We start from the raw sequence: 18,061 nt of genomic DNA on the forward strand, positions 1-18,061 counted from the left end.
GGCATATGCCCAGCTTCAGCTACATTCCACCCACACAAACCTGCTTGCAAGACAAGGGCCTGATTATTAACTTCTGTGTGCAGACCACTCTTCTGTTCTTAAATGCTTTGCAGACAGTTCTTACCATACTCAAACTAAGTACAGATTCAGACATGGCAGTATCTCATGGCCCACACTGCAATGTCTGGCATGAATTAAGAGAGTCTACTGAGAACATCCAAGATGGGGCTCAGAAAGAAGGGCAATAAATATTTTATAAGATTAGGTTGAGAGCATATTGATTGTCCCAAAGCCTGTCATCGTATCAGCTGATCCAATGACCCCCCCCCCACAAACTGTCTTCTTTACATCCTCAGACAAACAAAAGGAGTCCCACCTGATTTTACGAAACAGTCGAATGTTCAACTTGCATTAACAACTGGATTATTTCTTAAATGTGACTTAATAAGTATCTTCTGAATAAATTCAAGCATTACTAGATGAGGTGAAAGCACAGAGAAGAGTATATGTAAAATACTGTATTGACATACATTCTTATAAGTTACTGTAATTCCAGGAAACAGACCAGTGTTATCCATCTGCATATGACAGTCTCAAACACTACATGGTTTTGCCCCAGTTTAGTCTTTCCTACTGTCACAAGAAATTATTTGCAAACCAGAAAGGTAAAGGAATGCATTTTATGGAGATAAATTACTGGATTAACTGTATCCTCATACAAACTTTGACCAGTCTGTATCATGCTCAGCAAAACAAACAACAGCTCCTTTTGAAGTATTCCAGACTTATGAGTTTAATTACAACAAACCTAACCAATGTCAAGCATACTGATTTAAGACATCATTCAATGTGCACTTTGTTTTTTAAGAAGTCTATACTACTCCATTCTCCCCAGAACACATAAAATTTACACAGAGAGAGAATTCACATACAAATCCAGGAGCGTCCACATCTCTAGGTCCCTTCCCCACATCCTGCATTGTTTCTCCAGTAACACACAATCATAACTCATTATCTCTTTCAGTGGAAATGAGAGCAAAGACATTCTATAAAAACAAAAATCCTCCACATTTCTATTCATCTCTTTGTATATTCAATGGCAAAGTTCATACAGCCTCATTTGTTTATTAAAAAAAAAAGCACAACTGAGCATGAACTTATAAATCAATTATTTGGGGCAAGAAGAATGGCTGCTTTATATTGGGAGAAGGAAAAAAACTCAAATACTGTTAAAGGCTGGCTGTGAAAACTGCTCTTCAACAAAGCAAGAACTATAATCAGGTTTCATGCATTCTTCCCCCTACTCCTTGTCTCTGCCATTTGCAATGTATGCAAATCTGTATGGACCTGGAGGTTTCACTCAGGCACAGGGAACTCCAGCCTCCCCATTGTCTCACCTTGATGCAGTTCTGTCAGACCTGCTTTAGGTTCCAGACAACCTTTGGTCTCTCTGTTGCACACCAGAAAAGAGCTAACCAAGTCTGTAAAAGCTTTTCCTCTCCTCCCTGCTTTCCCAGTAGAACTGGCCATCTCCATATAACCTCTCCTGCTTTGCATATTCTTTTCTGTCTCCCAGCTGAGAAATCAGATGCAGTAACAACATCACAATTTCCCAGTCTGCTAATTCCATATATTTCCAAGTCACTTCCATAACAGTGCTTTATCACCTACACATCTGCTCAGCCTGCACAATCCTGCAGCAGAACACACAACCAGGCTCCATACAAGAAACGGGGAACCTGCCTGTCCTTGCAATGAGGCCAACAGGTACTAATTTTGCAGCAATGCTCAATCCTCTTTACTCTGCTTCATATATAGGCTAATACTAATTTTTTTAAGAGGATCAATTCAGAAAATGCCTAGTGGATTATGAGTTCAGTGCTGTACATTAACAGAGACAGAAATAGGTGGAAGAGCAGAGAAAGACAAAAAAAAAGTGTCCACTATTAACTTGTACCAACAAACTTGGACCTAAACTTCATACATGGGCTTCAATTAACTATATGAACAATCTTTATAAAGGTTCTTAAGTTCCTTATCTGCTTACATCTACAGATTTTTTTATTATGATTGTAATCTGTTTACAGTTCTTTATTATTTTGTCATCTGTTTTTTTCCCTCCTCCAGACCACAAGAACTGGCTCCCTCAGTACAGAACAACACACTCTTGAAGTAAAGGCTGCTGTCTGGTGCTTTGAAAGACTTATATGTCCAAAGTCTCGGAGTAACAGTAGTGGAAAAAGCACTCATGACCCTTCATTCAATACAAGTCTTATTTTCCTCCTCTATCCCATAATACAAAAAGGGAAAGCACTACATTTACAGAAATTAAGTTCTGGTATGTTTATTAATTTTGTTTTCAAAAACACAGACATGCCTAGAAGCTTGCTGCACCACAACTTGGTGTTACAGGGAGCAGGAGGAAACAGAGCAGCTCTTGGACACCCTTGGCTAGAAGAGGCGCTCAACACACTTGTAACTGCAGGCAGCATCTTCCCTCATGGTGAAACCAGGCTACAGCAGCACATCCAGAAGCTAAACAGGCTTTTGCATTCCCGGAACTTTACAGGAAGATAAAAGAATATAAAAGCTTTTTGGCCAGAATACAATTAAATGTAAGACCTCATTAATTCAGTTCTGGACAGCAAGATCTGTAACTTCCCAATCCTGGATGACAGCACACATTAGTCTGAAATAGGAGGTTCTACTTTTTCTCTTTGTAGCTGCAGAGCTACGAGAACAGGAAAAGTAATTCTTGGTTCCTTCCATCAAATCATCCAAGAAACAAGGACAAAACCTCCGTATCAGAAGGAAAACAATTAAAACAGCTTCCACATCTATCCCGCACAGCTGTATCAACACACTGGCAAGTTAACTGCAAATGGAAGCTTCAGTGGTGCCTTTTGGCATTCCCAAGCCCCACCTGGTACTCAACCAGAAGTTGAGTTGTATGCTCCACTGAAAAGCAGCTCTTCAGCCACTTCATCCTCCCAAGCTCAGGACACAAGTAAAGTTTTCTCATGCTTTTCAATACATTTCTTTTATCTATCTACCTAGACACTCAAGCACACAACTACTAAGCAAAGCCAGATGAAGAAAACCTTAGAAAATACTGCTTTATCATCAGAGAAATGACTAGTTAGAAAAAAGGAGGCAGAAAACTTTAGAGAAAAAGCAACCAAACAAAAGGCCAAAAGCACTTCCCAGCTTCTTGTTTATTATGCAGGTTCCCAAATGAGCACACCTTTCTTCAGTTAATTAACATAGCATACAGCAACTGAGTTTAAGACACAACAGAGAACACTCCCTCACCAAACTGTTTAATATTACCACAATGAAAGTTTCCTATCTGCTTTCCTTGTTTTCGTTTCTTTAAATCTCCAGCCTTACTCTTACATGCTACCCAGAATTTAAAATACTGTGAAAAATTGTCTCAGTCATGTCTACAAGTACTTGATTTTTATTTTAGTAAGACTCATAGTAGATCACCACCCATCATGAATAATGCTTTCATGGTCATATACCTTCAGAAGCTACTTTTCAACTCATTTAAATCACAGAATAAGAATTCAACAAGACCCAACATTTGGAAGCACTGGAGGCTTAGAAGACATGTTAGTCAACTTTGGTAATTATTTCATTACCTTTGCACAGCAAAACCTGGCGTAAGTAACTTCACCTCTGCACATTCAGAACTTTATATTCTGGTTACCTACAAAATCCCTATTGCAACAACTAGCTTGGAATTCCCTTTTTCCTGGAGAAAACCAAAGCTAAAAACAATTGGTGGAGTTCCAAGGTAATGTAAGTATGATAGAAATGCTCCAAGATTTTATTTCTACTGATTTAGAGTCCTATTTTAAAAAGCCATCCTTAAAAATGAGATTATGGAACAACCACCTATCAACTTATTCAACACCTTCTGCAAAGCAGGTGACATATGCAAATATTAAATCTAATGCTAGCAGCCCAGAATAAGAACTGATTTTGACATGGACTGAAAGAGACCTCCCACTTGCTTCACTGCAAGAGAACAGCTAGGAAAATGCATTTTAAAACAAAAATATTCTTTTAGCACACACCCCCTAAAACAGCTAGGAGAGAGGACAAGAGTGTGCTGCAGAGCAAGCACAGTGCAGCCTTCAACTCCACCCAAGTGGCCTTCAGCAGATGACAGATCCTCTGGAGTTCTCCAGCTCGCCCCAGCAAAAGGCTGCATGGAGCAGGGAACTTTGAGGCTCAGCTGCTCAGGAGGCAGGCCAATATGGGATGCGCCAGGGCATCCAGAACATCTCTTCTGTTTGCAGGACCTCTTAGTGGTATAAATCCACCTGCTGTATCCATACAAGGTTAACAAGAAAAGTTATCAAGTGTTCAATGTGATAGCTGTTTATGCAGGGACTGGGCTGGGGGGGAGGAGAGGAGACTGAATCATAATACCAGCAGAGAGATGGCAACACAGCATATTAAATTAAGCCTGTGGGCACACCTGTACTTAAGTGTCCAGAAAAACCTATGAATCAGTGTTCGAGTTTCGAAATAGAACCATTCATATCAAACACTTAATTTGTTGTGGAAGTAGCTACTGCCCTCCCCACTAGCTACAATGGTTTTTGCTTCTTAAAAAAACACGAGAGAAATTTAAAAACCAGTATAGACCTATTTTGGTAGGTATGAATGGAAGCAGCTTTTGTCAGCAGGCTCTGTAGCAATCCTGGATCACAGATAAAGGTATATAAAGTAATCATTTCAGAGGAGGAGAGAGATGGTGAAATACTCCCTCTACACACCAAGAGATGATAGTAAAGACAGAGTTCATCTGTCAATCCTCTAAGAATATAAACGCAGTAACATATTCCCATGCCATCCGTTTGCTTCCAGTGGAAATAGCCACCTATAACTCATCTCTGCTACCAGAAAGAATGAGTGGCCATCCATACATGGCCTGCTCGTCCCAGGCAGCACACGGTACAAACACTCCTCCCTACGTACAGTGTTTCACCCGACACGAGCCACTCGGCTCTCCCTTACAATGCCCCTTTCTGACTCCGTTTGTAAATGATACTCCCACTCCGGCTCGGCCTCCACATTCGCCATCCACGCAGCCAGCACAGCTTCCTTTAGGCGCACTTGCGTAATTGCCTGAGCTCGCACTCTTTCTAATAAAAGAAGTCATTAAACTGTTCTCTAACAAAACCTTCATACAGGTATCCAAAAGGGAGTATGAGATCAGTAGCTATTTCTGAGCCTGATGGGCACACAGCATTCAAAAGACGTGTGCTAATTACTGTGAGAATTCTAATTTTGTTTAAAAAAGATGCATTATTGCTACATTGATTTCCAGAGCTACTAGAAATACCTGAGTGCTATAAACTTAAAGGTTTAAACATTTTTAAGCCGAAGTAACTCTCCGTAAGAGGTACATGACAATAAAGACATGAAGGAAAATAGGAAAATGTTTCAGCATTAAACCGGAAAGCAGACTTGAAAAATCCCTTCAATCTACAGATCCATCAGGTTCCGGACTACACCAGGGCAGGATCAAAATTCTGCTCCCCTCCCTGCTAAAGGCAGTCATGTAATAGAAAGGACCTGCAACAATGAAGTTACCACGGCTGCATTCATCCACTCAAATCCTCTCCCTTAAACGCCCATGATGCGTATTTGTGTATACGCAGAAAACACCACGCAATAACCCACACCTCCGGGAAGCAGTGAAGACATCCTCTCGGAATTAGCCGAAAAGGCAAATGGGGACAGAAGACACTCTCTTCACACGTACCTTGCAAACTCAGCACCTCCGCGGAGACCCGATTCAAACTCTCCTGACAGCTAAAAAATAAAGCAGCACATAACAGCGCTTCAGAACACGTGCAGCCGGTTACCCGACAGCAAGCACCCGGTATCGCGCACGGCTCTTCGCTCAGCGAGGGACGGCGGCTCCCAGCAGACAGCGGCCTCCCCGAAGCGCCGGGACACACTCCTGGCAACCTGAGCTGCTGGCCCTTGGAAACCGACTGCTCCTCAGCCGGGCGAGAACGCCCCGCATCCATCCTCACCACCCTCGGCCGCGGCCGCGCCCCCGCGGCAGGTGCGGCAGGCGCGGGCGGCGGGGCCCCGACCGCCACCCCGGGCACGCACCTGGCGGAGCCGCAGCCGCCCGTCGCCGCCGGAGTCAGCGGGGCTCGGAGGGGGTGGGAGGAAAAGCAGATTTATAAACCTGGCAGCCCTCGCTCATTTGCTACGGCTGGAGGCTCCTCCTCTCGTCTCGCTCCGGCCCCGTCGCCGGCGGGGGCTGCCAGCGGCCTCGCCCCCCGCCCGAGCGCGGCGGCGGCCGGGCCCCGTCAGGCGGCAGGACGGGCTGCGTTCCGTAGGGGCGGCCGCGCCGCCAGCCCCCGCGCCCGGCTCCCCCAGCCCCACCTCGGCGGGGCCGGACGGTCGCTGCCCCAGCGACGGAACGCTCCCGCCCGCCGCCTCCCGCGGCCCGGCCCGCCCCGCCGGGCGCTCCTACCTGCGGGGCGCTGCGGCGCTCCCCTCGCACGGCCCCCGCCCGCCTCGGCGCCCTCCCCGCGGCTGGGGCTGGGCCGGCGCAGCCCCCTCCTCCCGCGCCGCTGGGGGCAGGCCGGCGGCGGGAGCGGCGGCGGCGGCGGCAGGAGCAGGAGGAGGAGGTGGTGTAACAAGTTTGGGTCGCCCCGCAGTATGGCGGCCGAGCGGAGCTGGGGGCGGGCCCGGCTGGGCTGGCTCCCGGGGGTTTGGCGGGGGCCCGAGCCGCCCTCAGCTCGGTGGTGCTCGGCCCTTCCCCCGCGGGCGGCGCGGCCCCGTTAACGGCGGCGGCGCTGGGACACCAGCCGGCCTCGGCGGCGGCGGAACCGCTCCCCCGCGCCCGTCCCTGGGGCTGTCCCTGCCGAAAGCAGGTGCGGCGTCCCGCGGCTCGGCCGGGCCGGAGCCGCCGCCGCCCTCGCACCCAGCGCCGCTTGTCGCGTTCCGCCGCTCCTCCTCCGCCCCTCCGCGGGCACGGGGGATCCGCTCGCCGCAGACCGCAGGGAAAACCGCACCTGGGATCCAGCCTGGTACCATGGGAGTGAAATAACTCGTGTCATAAGCCGTTGCTACTAGAATTACTGCACCTTAGAGGCATAGGTGCGCTTAGGTGACTGCTCGGCGGTATATGAAAGGAGGACAGAAAATAGGTCAGTAAATGCACAGATCTCACCCGCGGTGATCCTGCTGAGTCACTGATGAGCTATTGATTACCGTCATGTCCCTGCACGCCTGGTGTGACTGTTCAGATGAATGGCATGGACCGACACATGGGTCTCTGGTTTTGGATTGGGGTTTGGTTTGTTTTATTGCTGCGGAACAGGTGATACCAGTGTCATGAAATTGCCATAGTTTGGTTAGCAGCAGTCATTGAAGCAAGACTGGACAAAATATTTAGCTTGTCAGACAATAGCACTTGCTTTACTGCCTGACCTTTAAATTCTGGCATTTCACAATACTGTATTTTTACAATAACATGCTAGTCAATCTCTAATAATTCATATTAGCTGTAGGTAAGAAATAACATCAGGAAGAAATCATTGAGGAGATCTAGCCTCTTAAAGCATGGAGGCATGGTAATAACTTCAGATTAAGGAAGTTACATGCAAAGCAACCTTGATATTTCAGGGTCTACGAAATGATAGCATCTGAAGGAGGCTACTAGCATAGCCGGCAAACAGTCTGTTGTGTGGTAAACAGTGGGAAACGAGTTTTCCTGCACTACATTTTCAAAATGGTGATGTAACAGTCCATCTTAACAATGGATAACCAGTGTTCATCACGCCATTGACATCAAATATGGTCGTAATGCCATCAAAACATTGGATGTGAAGCATGGAAAAGAAAGTAATCATACCCATAATCATCTGGGAGATGGCAGCAGGAGCGGCTGAGAAGACATGGTCTGCAAGGAAGGGGCAGAACCACTTCTGATGATTAACCTGAGTCTGAAAGGGGCATAAATGAGAGGGTGAAATGAACCCGTGCCAGAAAATCCTTGCTGAAAATACAGTAGCATGGTAAAAAATCCTTATCATGCTGTATTTGGTAAATTGCCGTAATTTATACCATCAGAAGATTAACCTGCATCTCCACTGGGACTCACTGCTGGTATTAATATGCTGACAAAACCCTCCAGTGTAGACAAGACTTTAAGCATGTCCTGAGGGAATACAACTATGAAATTATATTACAAGGGAAGAAACAAAGATGCTTTTTTAATCTCTCATTTTACAGAATCTAGACTTGGGCAATTCTTAGCTCTGAGTAGAAAAATCACAGGGATTTTGTCAGGTTTCCCCATGAAGCCTGCAGTCTGTACAAATTTCCAAAACCAGGGAGTGGCACAAGGGAACTGGAGCAAAGGCTAGCACAAACACAAAATTCCCATTATTTCTGACTCTATACAAGTAATACGTCATTACCTTTTAAGAATTATATTGTTAATTTTTATGAAGTAGCTTTCAATCTCCATTCTCAGTGAAACCTGGAGAGTCTTACAGACTTGAAGGTTGGAGGTGAAACAAGGAATTGATATTTGTACCTTGTCAAATGGCAAATTCTCAATCACATTTAGACCCTTCTTTCAAGTATATATTACCAAATGGGATTTGATGGGAAAAAGAAAACACTAGTAATAACAGTGTTGGGAACTTACAGCTGGTACCATGAATTGCACCACTGAAAATTCCTTTTGGTTACAATTATAAGTCATTTATTTCACAGGAATAAAAAACAAATGGCCTCTGACACAGATTTGAGAAGTTTCCAGAGGTCTGTAATGCTAATCTGGGTTGTATATTAATCTGAGCTAGTGATGTAGGGCTGAAGACACTGGTCCTCATAGTAATTATAACTGATTTTGTTTTCCAAAAAAATATAATAATCTCCCAAATGCTGCATGCTGTTGCAATGAGATCAAATAATGAACAATTGTTAATACATGTCCACATCAATTCCATAATGAGTATTCCAAGGACATGGAGGAAACATGCTTTTAAAAACCTTTACTATAAGCATAATAAAGTCTAATCTTCAAAAGGACACATAATGCTTTCTGCAAAGTAATAGTATATAAAGACTGCCTCAGTCCTAACACATTTACTTCAGACAATGTGTTGGGGTTGAATATACAGACAGGTATTTTAAGTCTAGGCAAGCTGTGTCAAATCTGTGCCAGGAAAAATAAATAAGCAATTAAGAAAGAAAAAGGGGTTAAAGAAAGCTGTAACTGATGGTGCTCTTAAACCTGCAGTCCTTAATTAAACTCACAAACAAATAGGCTGCAGGATAGAAGATACAGGAGCAGAGTCAGGACTGAGAGAGACTAAAACTGTCTCAGAAGCCAGGTCTGAGGCTGAGGGCAGGTCTGTCCAAGAGTGAGTGAGTGAACAGGTGGTAGGTTTTTAGTAAGTCAGTGAAAAGGGCATTGAACATGCCCAGAGGTTTGCAAACCGATACATAATACAGGGAATAGGTCAGTAGCAGGGTGCGTGAGAGAATGAATAGATGAGAGAATAAAGTAAAAAATAGTTGGGTTGAATGAGTGCAACTGTGAACAATTCTGAATAAAGTCAAGGTTTCAAGCTACACCTTTATATTGCTATGATGGCGTGACTTTTCAAATCACTCATCATTGATATAAGCCAGCATTAGAGGAAAAGAGCACACATTGCTGAAAAAAAATCCCTTTTCACTACCAGTTTTGGGAAAATAACATAATAAAAATAAGGATTTAAAATACATTTTACAGTCATGACAATAAAAACAGTTTTGGAAACCTTAGTACAGAAAAGTAAGCACACAAAAGGCATCTAAAAGCATTGTCCAGTAAATTAATATTGATTAACATTATTAAGCTACCAGAATTGACATAGATGTAAAATTATTTGCAGAGCAGGAAGATGCCATTAACTGTCCTAGTTAGGAACCTGATACACAACTGCTCAAAGTGATTTGTGCAAGATTATACAGTAGGTGAGTGACAGAACCACAGATGGATAAAGCCTTGACCTTTTACTTTTGTATCCTCCCCATCAGGCAGAGAAAATGCATTGACTTCACTTTGCAATTACAGAGGCAGTGAAACTAAATTATAATAGTCAAGGAGTTTTATCTCCTGACCTTGGGGTTTTTTGGGTTTCTTTGGGCTGAAGACTTCCTATATCATTATGGATAAACATGGCAATTATACACTCAGAGACTTTAAAACTGTCCCTGTATTTACCATGTTTGTATGCCTAAGACAGGAGAAGAGGGAGCTAAGTAAATGCTACACAGACATCTGCATTTAGATGATGTAGAGTAGGGGAAGTGCATGTCTGGATGACGTGGCAGAGGAAGAAGGTCTTTTTCTCTGCCTTTGGTGGATCTGTGTGGCTAAGAGCACTTTAAAGGTCACAGAGAATATTTTCCATTTCATTTCCTAATCTGGAATAACAGATTTAGGGGAGCTACACTGTAGGTTAATGTCTAACCATTAGTTAGACATCTGCAGTCTAGTCTATTAAATGTCACAGCACAGCCTGTTAGAAAGTTTGCTAAAAGGATAAGGGACATGGTGGATTTGGAGAAGGATTGCAAAAGTGGTAGGGATTCCTCTCATTCTGATGCTGGGTCAGCATTTGTATTTTACAATGAGATGTTTCTAGCAAGTTACATTAATAACATACTTTGCTCATAGGCAAAACAACAGCAACAAATATTTTGTGTTTTCACTTACCAGTGTCCAAATATGGAGCCTGTAAGTCTTACACCAACAGCTCAGTTATGTGCATGCTTACAAAATTAAGAAACTAACCAGTCCAGTGGTCTTTTCGTAGGAAGATGGCATGGAAAGACCTAGAATCAACAATCAATGAATAAAAAATGAATGATAAAAGACGCTTTATCCACTCTACATGGCGGAAGAAGTGCATGGCCTAGAGAAGGCCATGTTTATTAATGAGAAAAATAATAAAAAAGGTGTCAGCAGTGCTTACCTCAGGGGACAAGGTCAGTGAGGCAACATCAATAATGGAGTACATTAAGAATAATGAAGAAACTAAAACTCAATATATTGTTTTTATGTTTTTTGAAAATGCATTTACATTTCCAAAAAGATCAAAGTAATGAAAATTGTTTAATGGAGTCATCACCAATCACAGGAATCATTTCTGATTACGTGGTTTTCATACATATAATACCAATATCAAACTATTGGTGTGGAGTAACATGTGCTAGTCATGAATAAATATGAAACCAGAGAGGTAACAAAAGTGTTCTGTTGTTAATACAGGAAAAGCAAATGTAGGGTTTGAGAATAGTGGATTAAGACATTTAGAAACTTATACTAAGCTTGCATTCTTCCTGTATGGACCCTACATTTTTATTGCCTGCATTATTACAGTATTTTATGATGTTTTCTTATTTTCCTTACATTTTTTAGTAGAAGAATAACTTAATATGATGCTTTACAAAAACAAATTAAGAAGTGGAATTACAGAAGATTTTTCTTGTGACAAACTTGATTGTAAAAGACAGTAGTCACAGACCTGTCTCTTTTATGTGTGCATGTCTCTGATCACAGTGTGGCCTGAGAAGAGGGGAATGGATCATCAGAGTAGTGAGTGAAAAGTCTGCCTTTTTATCAATCAGAATAGCATTCTAGTTCAGTTACTTTCCATGCACACAGTTTACTTGGAGAGGATCACAAGACTAGTGGGATTCTTTAACTTGTACCAATGTCTGTAACTACCTTTGACTGTTATTTCTGCTGAGTTACCCAGCTAACACCTGTACACTCCCAGCTTTGAACCTTGATAGAAAAGCAATATTAATGTTAAAGCATGAATCTCATAGTTGCTCCTGTTCCTGTACAGGGCATCTATCTCAAGTAATGACAAGCCAATTGATTCCTGTCAACACTTGGACAACCATGAATGTGCAAAATGAGAAGCCAGCAGTGGAAATATACTGTGAATAAAAAGTGAAATAAAAAGTGAAAGCAGACTGCTTTCTTCTCCTTGTGTGATTTTTTTTTTTCTTTGTGCTGACATCTTTTGTCCTTCTCACTCCCAAAAAATGCAAAAACCTGATGTAACTTGCTTCTTGAACTAAGTTGCCCCAATAACCACTCCTTGACTGAAGCTAAACCAGGTCATGATTTCCCACTGTGATGTCTGTCACAGGGACATTTTTTTCCCTGCCCTAGAGTAAGGTTTTCCTTTCCACTGGTTGCTCCTATTAGGTTTCTGTTACTTTATATAGAGAACAAAGCCAAGGATCCAATTGCCTCACTATTATAAATTAAATAAAAGGACATACAGTACAGGAGAGGATGAGTTTTTCTAAGCTGATATGAGCAATTTGCTACTATCAAACCCCTTTGGGGACAAAGAGCTCTGTTCCAGGGAGTAACAAAAGGAAAAATAAAAGATAGGTTGGAAGGAACCAAGGCTAGTCTTTGACAATATACTTACAAAGATCATTTTAAAAGGTCATTTTAAGCATCTCCATCTAGCTGTCCTCCCCGAAAAGGAAAGAAAAATTCAAAGACTGATGATTACTGCCTTCAAAGTGCATCAAGAGGTTTGGCTATCAGGAAAAGATGTCTTTTATCTGTCTAAAACATTCCCCTCCTTAGAAGTTCTTTATTCGTGTTTCTGCCGAACTGCCAGATCATAAAGGAAAATTTAAAAAAAAAAAAAATTTGGGAAGAAGAGGAAGCACAAGTCTTATAGCAGAGCAAATTGAGCTTATTTTTATATAATACTGAAAATTTTCCATCGCTTAACAAAAACTACTTACAACAAAAGAGCTTCAGTTCCTGTGATTAAACACTGATTTTGTAACTAAAATTAACAAGTTGATCAAGCTTTTATCCATTAGCCAAAAGTTTTTTTTCTGAAGGTCTTCTCATTTTGAAAATTAGTATTTGTTAATTAACACTAAAAAACACATATATTCAATTACAGATGAAACAATTTGATTTCAAAATGAAAGATGAAATAATATGGGAACAACTTCTTCTCTGTAGATTTTCTGGTGTAAATTTGCAATGCTTTAATATCAAGGGAAATTCTAAAGCAAGAAAGGAAGTGTCCAAAATTCCTGGTAGTCTCAGGGTAATGGAGCATGATAGGAAATAATGATGGTAGAGGTCTGTTGGTCACTCAGGTTCACATCTCAGAGATGTCAGAGATGTGGGTTACGGTCACCCGTGCACTCTGCCATCCAGAAGCTGGGCCCTGGTTACTAATTTACCTGTGCTGAGCCTGGCAAAACTGTCAAGTAAAACCTATTAGCTCAGATTTTGGTTCTGCATTCTTTCATGTGACATTAAATTGATTTGTTACCCAAACAGCTGTCTCTCTTCCCTCTGCACAGCGTGGGCACTGGCACAAAGGGGAGGCGGGAAGGAGCATGGGAGGGGCTGTACTGCACATTTGGGCTAATATCCTGGACAAAAGTGGAACCTACTCCTTATACCTTGTTGCTGAGGAACCCTGACTCTTGCTACATCAAATCAGGTATGGCTGATACAGCTATAGCTACTAACTGCTTAGGAGTAAGCTAGAAGAACTGGGAGAACATAATGTTTACCCTTTGTTTTTATTTGATTAACATTTCTATTTCAGGTTAAGAGAAGCAAGAAGAAAGCTAAGAAAAGTGTCAACAAAGGAATTACGAAGGACCTTAGCTGGTAGCCACTGTTCTTTGTTTTGGCTTTAGGAATGAAAATAGAGAAAGGAAAATTAAGTAGAAAGCAAGCATTTTTAATAAGAAACAGCCAAGATATAAAAAAAGAGGTAGAGAAAAAAAGAGAAAAATACCAGGAAAATGTAATGACTTAGTTGGGCCTGTTATTTATATCTTTCTCACATTTAAAATATGTTTTTCCACTGAGATAAGGAGAAAGATAAGAAATATTCTGTAATTAGGAGCAATAAAGAAAGTTCACTCCCAGATTTCCTAGGGTTTTGAAGTTGCTTTCAAGGCCTGTTGTTTCTGGTTATTATATGTCTTCAATGTTAGGGTAGGTCTGAAGTTTCCATCTTCTGGGATTCATTGAGTGATATGCCTAGGGGCAGACATTTTTAAGCAATGCTTTTGAGAGTCACTGGAAATCCGTTTGTGTTGTGTATTCAGTCTATATCTATTGTGTAACTCCTTTATTGGGAAAAAATACCCTACAACAAAAAATGAGGAAATGGTATTTACTACAACAAAGGATGAGGAAATTATATTTACTTCTTTCTGTGCCCACTTTTTCTTTGACTTTGCAGCTGCACAAATAGCTCAATCAAAGACTGTCTGAATAGATTTCAGGGATCAGAATCATATCAGCACCTTCTGCTCACTGTCACACTTCATACAGATGCTCCTGCCTTTTTTCTGCATGAACTCCCATCATTTTAAGGCAAAGACAAAACACAGTGCCAGACACCCTGGCTGGTGCTCCCTTACCTGGTCCAGAGCCCAACCTCATTTGTTTGTCTGCAAGTTAGTCACTTGGAAGTAATTTTATACATAACAGCCAAGGAAGTCTGGTAGTATGAAATTAATAGATAGTAAGTAATGTTGAAAAAGCCAATGGCATCAAAAGAGCTGCTCATGAGTCTCTGTGTGAAGCAAAGAAACAAGTAAGCCAAGCCAAAACCCAGACATGTTAAGCTGCTTGCTATTTTTGCAAAACTAACAGATACTTTAACCAACACTACGTGATAGATCTTCCAAAGTCTAAATACAGATTCAAAATGCAGGCTGGGATTGCCCATTTGTGCAGGAAATTACCAGTGGTAGGAGCTGGGGAAAACAGTGCCAGTGGAACAGTAGGCCAAGTTGAGAAGCCAAATTATCTCCAATCTCAATGCAATGGACTGGTGGCACAATGTGCACTTGTACCATGTATCAATAAAGTTTCATGCAATGTACTTAACACATTTAAGAATGGAATAAGCAACTGCTGTTCTAAGGGATTTTAAACATATTAATACCATGTCCTAGTTGTGAGACATTATTGTCTTGTGTCCTTGTTGAATCTTGCCAATTACTTTATTTTTAATTAAGTGCAGAAGGCAAATAGAATTTACACAAGGGCTCTTTCTGGGCATTTTAATGGCACTTGCTCATCTCTTCAGAAGTGAAAGACCATCCTCTTCATGGTCTCCAAACCTTAGTTTGGACAAAAATTTCTGTAGGATGGTCTCAACTGTTCCCAGCTCTCTGATCATCAACTGAATTTGATCAGAGGGTGATGCAAGACAACTTGCCTCTGCCATGCTGCATTTTGTGGCTGCCAGGAAGACTTGGCTGCCCCTCGGTGTCACTACCTCTCTCCCCTTTTCCCAGGGTTTTATAGCACCACAGCCCCTCTCCCCTTTTCCCAAGCGTCAGCAGTGTGCTGTCAGCTCAGCTCAGCACCAGAGCAAGTTGAGCAAAATCCTGACGTGACACAGAGGAACAAAGTTTCAGGGCAAATTGCTTCATCTTTGGCAAAAAATATAGATGTGGAGGACAACATGTTCCTCCCAGGTAACACCTCCCTTCTCAGCAGGCTTTGTGAAAATCCCTGCAAACACACCCCTCTTCACAGAGCTTTCCTAGAAGGAAGTGACAGAAGAAAATGCCATTATTTAGAATGTTCACAGTTTTTCCTTAATTTTGCCAATTCTACCTCTATCATATTCTAGGTTTTACTGGTAATTCTTGGCCATAAACATAAACAAGTGTAGCCAGCACTCAAGCAGGAATTGTTCTTCCATTGGCTATCTGGACATATACTTAGCGAAAAATGCAAATAGTGATATAAAAACATGTATTTAAGTCCTGATAAATTAGAATAGGATTTTTGTCCACATAGTTAACACTCCTTTTGATGTTCCTGATCAAGAAAATTAAATCACACAAGATTTTTTTTTCTGTGTTCTGGCTGACTGGCTTACAGCAACAAGTGTGTGAAGACTTCAGGGTGGTTTTGGAGTGCTGATTAATGATAATTTGAAACTGACTGAGCACAGGTATATGCCTTGAGTTAAAAAACAAGTTACCACATTTCTGTCAGCAGAGTGTGGAGCAGAAGATTTTATGGGGGTGCAAAAGAGCCTGTGCACAGCTTCTGTCGCTTGACAGCCCTGGTGCAATGTATGTCTCTACTTACACCTTCCTTCCTCCTGTCCTCAAGCATCCAAGTGACCTTTATGGTGACACATTTTTCAAATGACCAAATGCAGATACCCAGTCAATAGGCATATTTGTTGTGCTTGTTTCATAATGTGAATGGAGGTAAAGACATGCTCTCAGACACACAAAACATCTAAATGTATCCACCAACCAGAACTAATGCACAGTATGAATTAATTAACAAGAAGTAAAAGCTCAAAAAGGGGAAAACCGATGATTTTCACCCTTTATTGTGAATTGCTCCTCCCTGTTCTAAGAACAGCTCAAAATGAGTTGCAGGAACTGTGATTTGCATTGCTTGGTCGTGTTAATACATGTTGCTAAACCACTCTTCATGCTGATTTAGTTACACCCAATACCGACACTGATGATAAATGCAGGATTTTATGAGGCAGTTTATAAAGCTCAGATTCTTATATACTAGGGATTCTGCCACAGATAACAGAACAACACATATTGGAGGGAGCTATGCACTTCCCTCTTTCTGCTGGTAGGTTTTAAAAATTAAAGATGATTGATCGTTCAGTCCTACCCTGTGTATCACAGAGGTCAGTGAATTCTGCAGGTAGTGCAAAAGATAAGCATCATGGTTTTTTTCCTGGAGCACAGTGCAGTAATCTTATTTGAAGACAGAGTAAAGATGGCAGAATGCAACTCCTCCAGGTTCAAAAATTAAATGCAGTGTTTTATGGTGTGGGAAGCTCGTCCAGCTGGTATTCAAAGTGTATGTAATTGCTTCTCACAGTTCTGCTTTGAAGGAGAGACTGTCAAGTTTTCATGATTATCTGCCCAGCACAATTCACAGACATGAAAGTCACATATGAATGTTTACAGACAGATATACATACCCACCATGCAAGATTGTTATTCATCCTACTCTCTTACTTTCAAAGAGCCAGGAAGGAGAAGAAATGCTGTACTGGTATATACAGCCTCATGAAGAACAAAGGATTGCATAGAGTAAAATAATGCAGCACAGATCTCAAGGGAATAAATGATGGTTTGGATGTTGGTTTTCCCCCTACCCCACCATGGAGCCTGTAAGTCTGAAAACCAAACATATGTGGGAATCAAACAGATTTCCTGTGTGCGTGGTAATTCTTCAAGAGCAAGTCTGTAACAGCAATGCTGCTTAACCAGTGTGTTTTCAGATCATTGTGGTGTGTGATCTGTTTAAACCAAGAGGTGATCAGCTAAGGACCAATTGGACACTTTTTAGGCTCTTGAGAAAATTGTAGCAGCCCTCAAGCCTTTTACATCCCTCCACTGTGGCTGCGAGCCAACGTGCTCCCTTGCTGAAGGCAGCAATAAGCTCAGGCAGCTTAGCCCAGCCAAAGTAATGAAATTACATGTCGCAGCTCAGTTCACTGTGGTCAGTGCCCTCAGCCTCCATTTGGAGAATAATTTTCCTGATAGCAACTGTTCTCAAAGCTCGGTAATACCAGCTCTTGCCTCCTGCTAGTCTTTGCAGAAATAAAATACCTTCTATTCCTTTTTGATTAAATAAAGTATCTCACAAAGCCAAAATGTCAAAGCTTTAATGGTATTAGGAAGAAAAAACAATATATTTGTCTCTAACCTCGGAGACAAAAATACCAATCACACTTGATAGTTTAGAATAAAAAGGAAGGAGCTGATTGATAACTCTCTGGGCATAAAGCTATCGTAGCTGAACCCAGATAAAAACACATCTTCCCTAATGGAAATATTACCACATTTTGTAGCAAATTTATTGCTGGCTATGGCTGTTGCTCAGCATACAAAATACAGTGAGTTCCTCCTGGAGCAGAAATCCCCCTGAACATTTATATGTTTAAGGCTACCAAGTGTCTGGAGATGATCCAAGCTCGAGGCAGCT

At 41.9% G+C, this 18,061-nt stretch overlaps 1 protein-coding gene and 1 long non-coding RNA gene across 10 annotated transcripts in view; one reads left to right on the forward strand and one right to left on the reverse strand.

The window, feature by feature from the left end:
• The window catches only part of LOC110470630 (semaphorin-4D), an 80,908-nt gene extending 73,834 nt beyond the window's left edge, over nucleotides 1–7,074 (reverse strand). The window contains exons 1-2 of one of the 9 annotated variants that reach the window (XM_085567040.1): nucleotides 7,056–7,074; nucleotides 5,783–5,832 (exon numbers count right to left, since the gene is read on the reverse strand). The gene's annotated coding sequence lies outside the window, so the exon portion shown is untranslated. Of the gene's footprint in view, nucleotides 6,109–6,141; nucleotides 6,248–6,511; nucleotides 6,632–7,055 lie in introns of those variants that run through there. The other 8 variants (XM_021530411.4, XM_085567041.1, XM_021530412.4 and 5 more) reach the window with 8 other exon arrangements.
• Nucleotides 6,710–12,030, forward strand: LOC110470633 (uncharacterized). The gene is made up of 2 exons (XR_002465464.4): nucleotides 6,710–7,190; nucleotides 11,901–12,030. It is a non-coding gene; the product is annotated as an uncharacterized LOC110470633 (long non-coding RNA).
• The last annotated feature ends 6,031 nt before the right edge of the window (nucleotides 12,031–18,061 follow it).

This window comes from Lonchura striata, chromosome Z (genome assembly GCF_050655825.1).
Source record: "Lonchura striata isolate lonStrDom1 chromosome Z, ASM5065582v1, whole genome shotgun sequence".
NCBI lineage: Eukaryota > Metazoa > Chordata > Aves > Passeriformes > Estrildidae > Lonchura > Lonchura striata.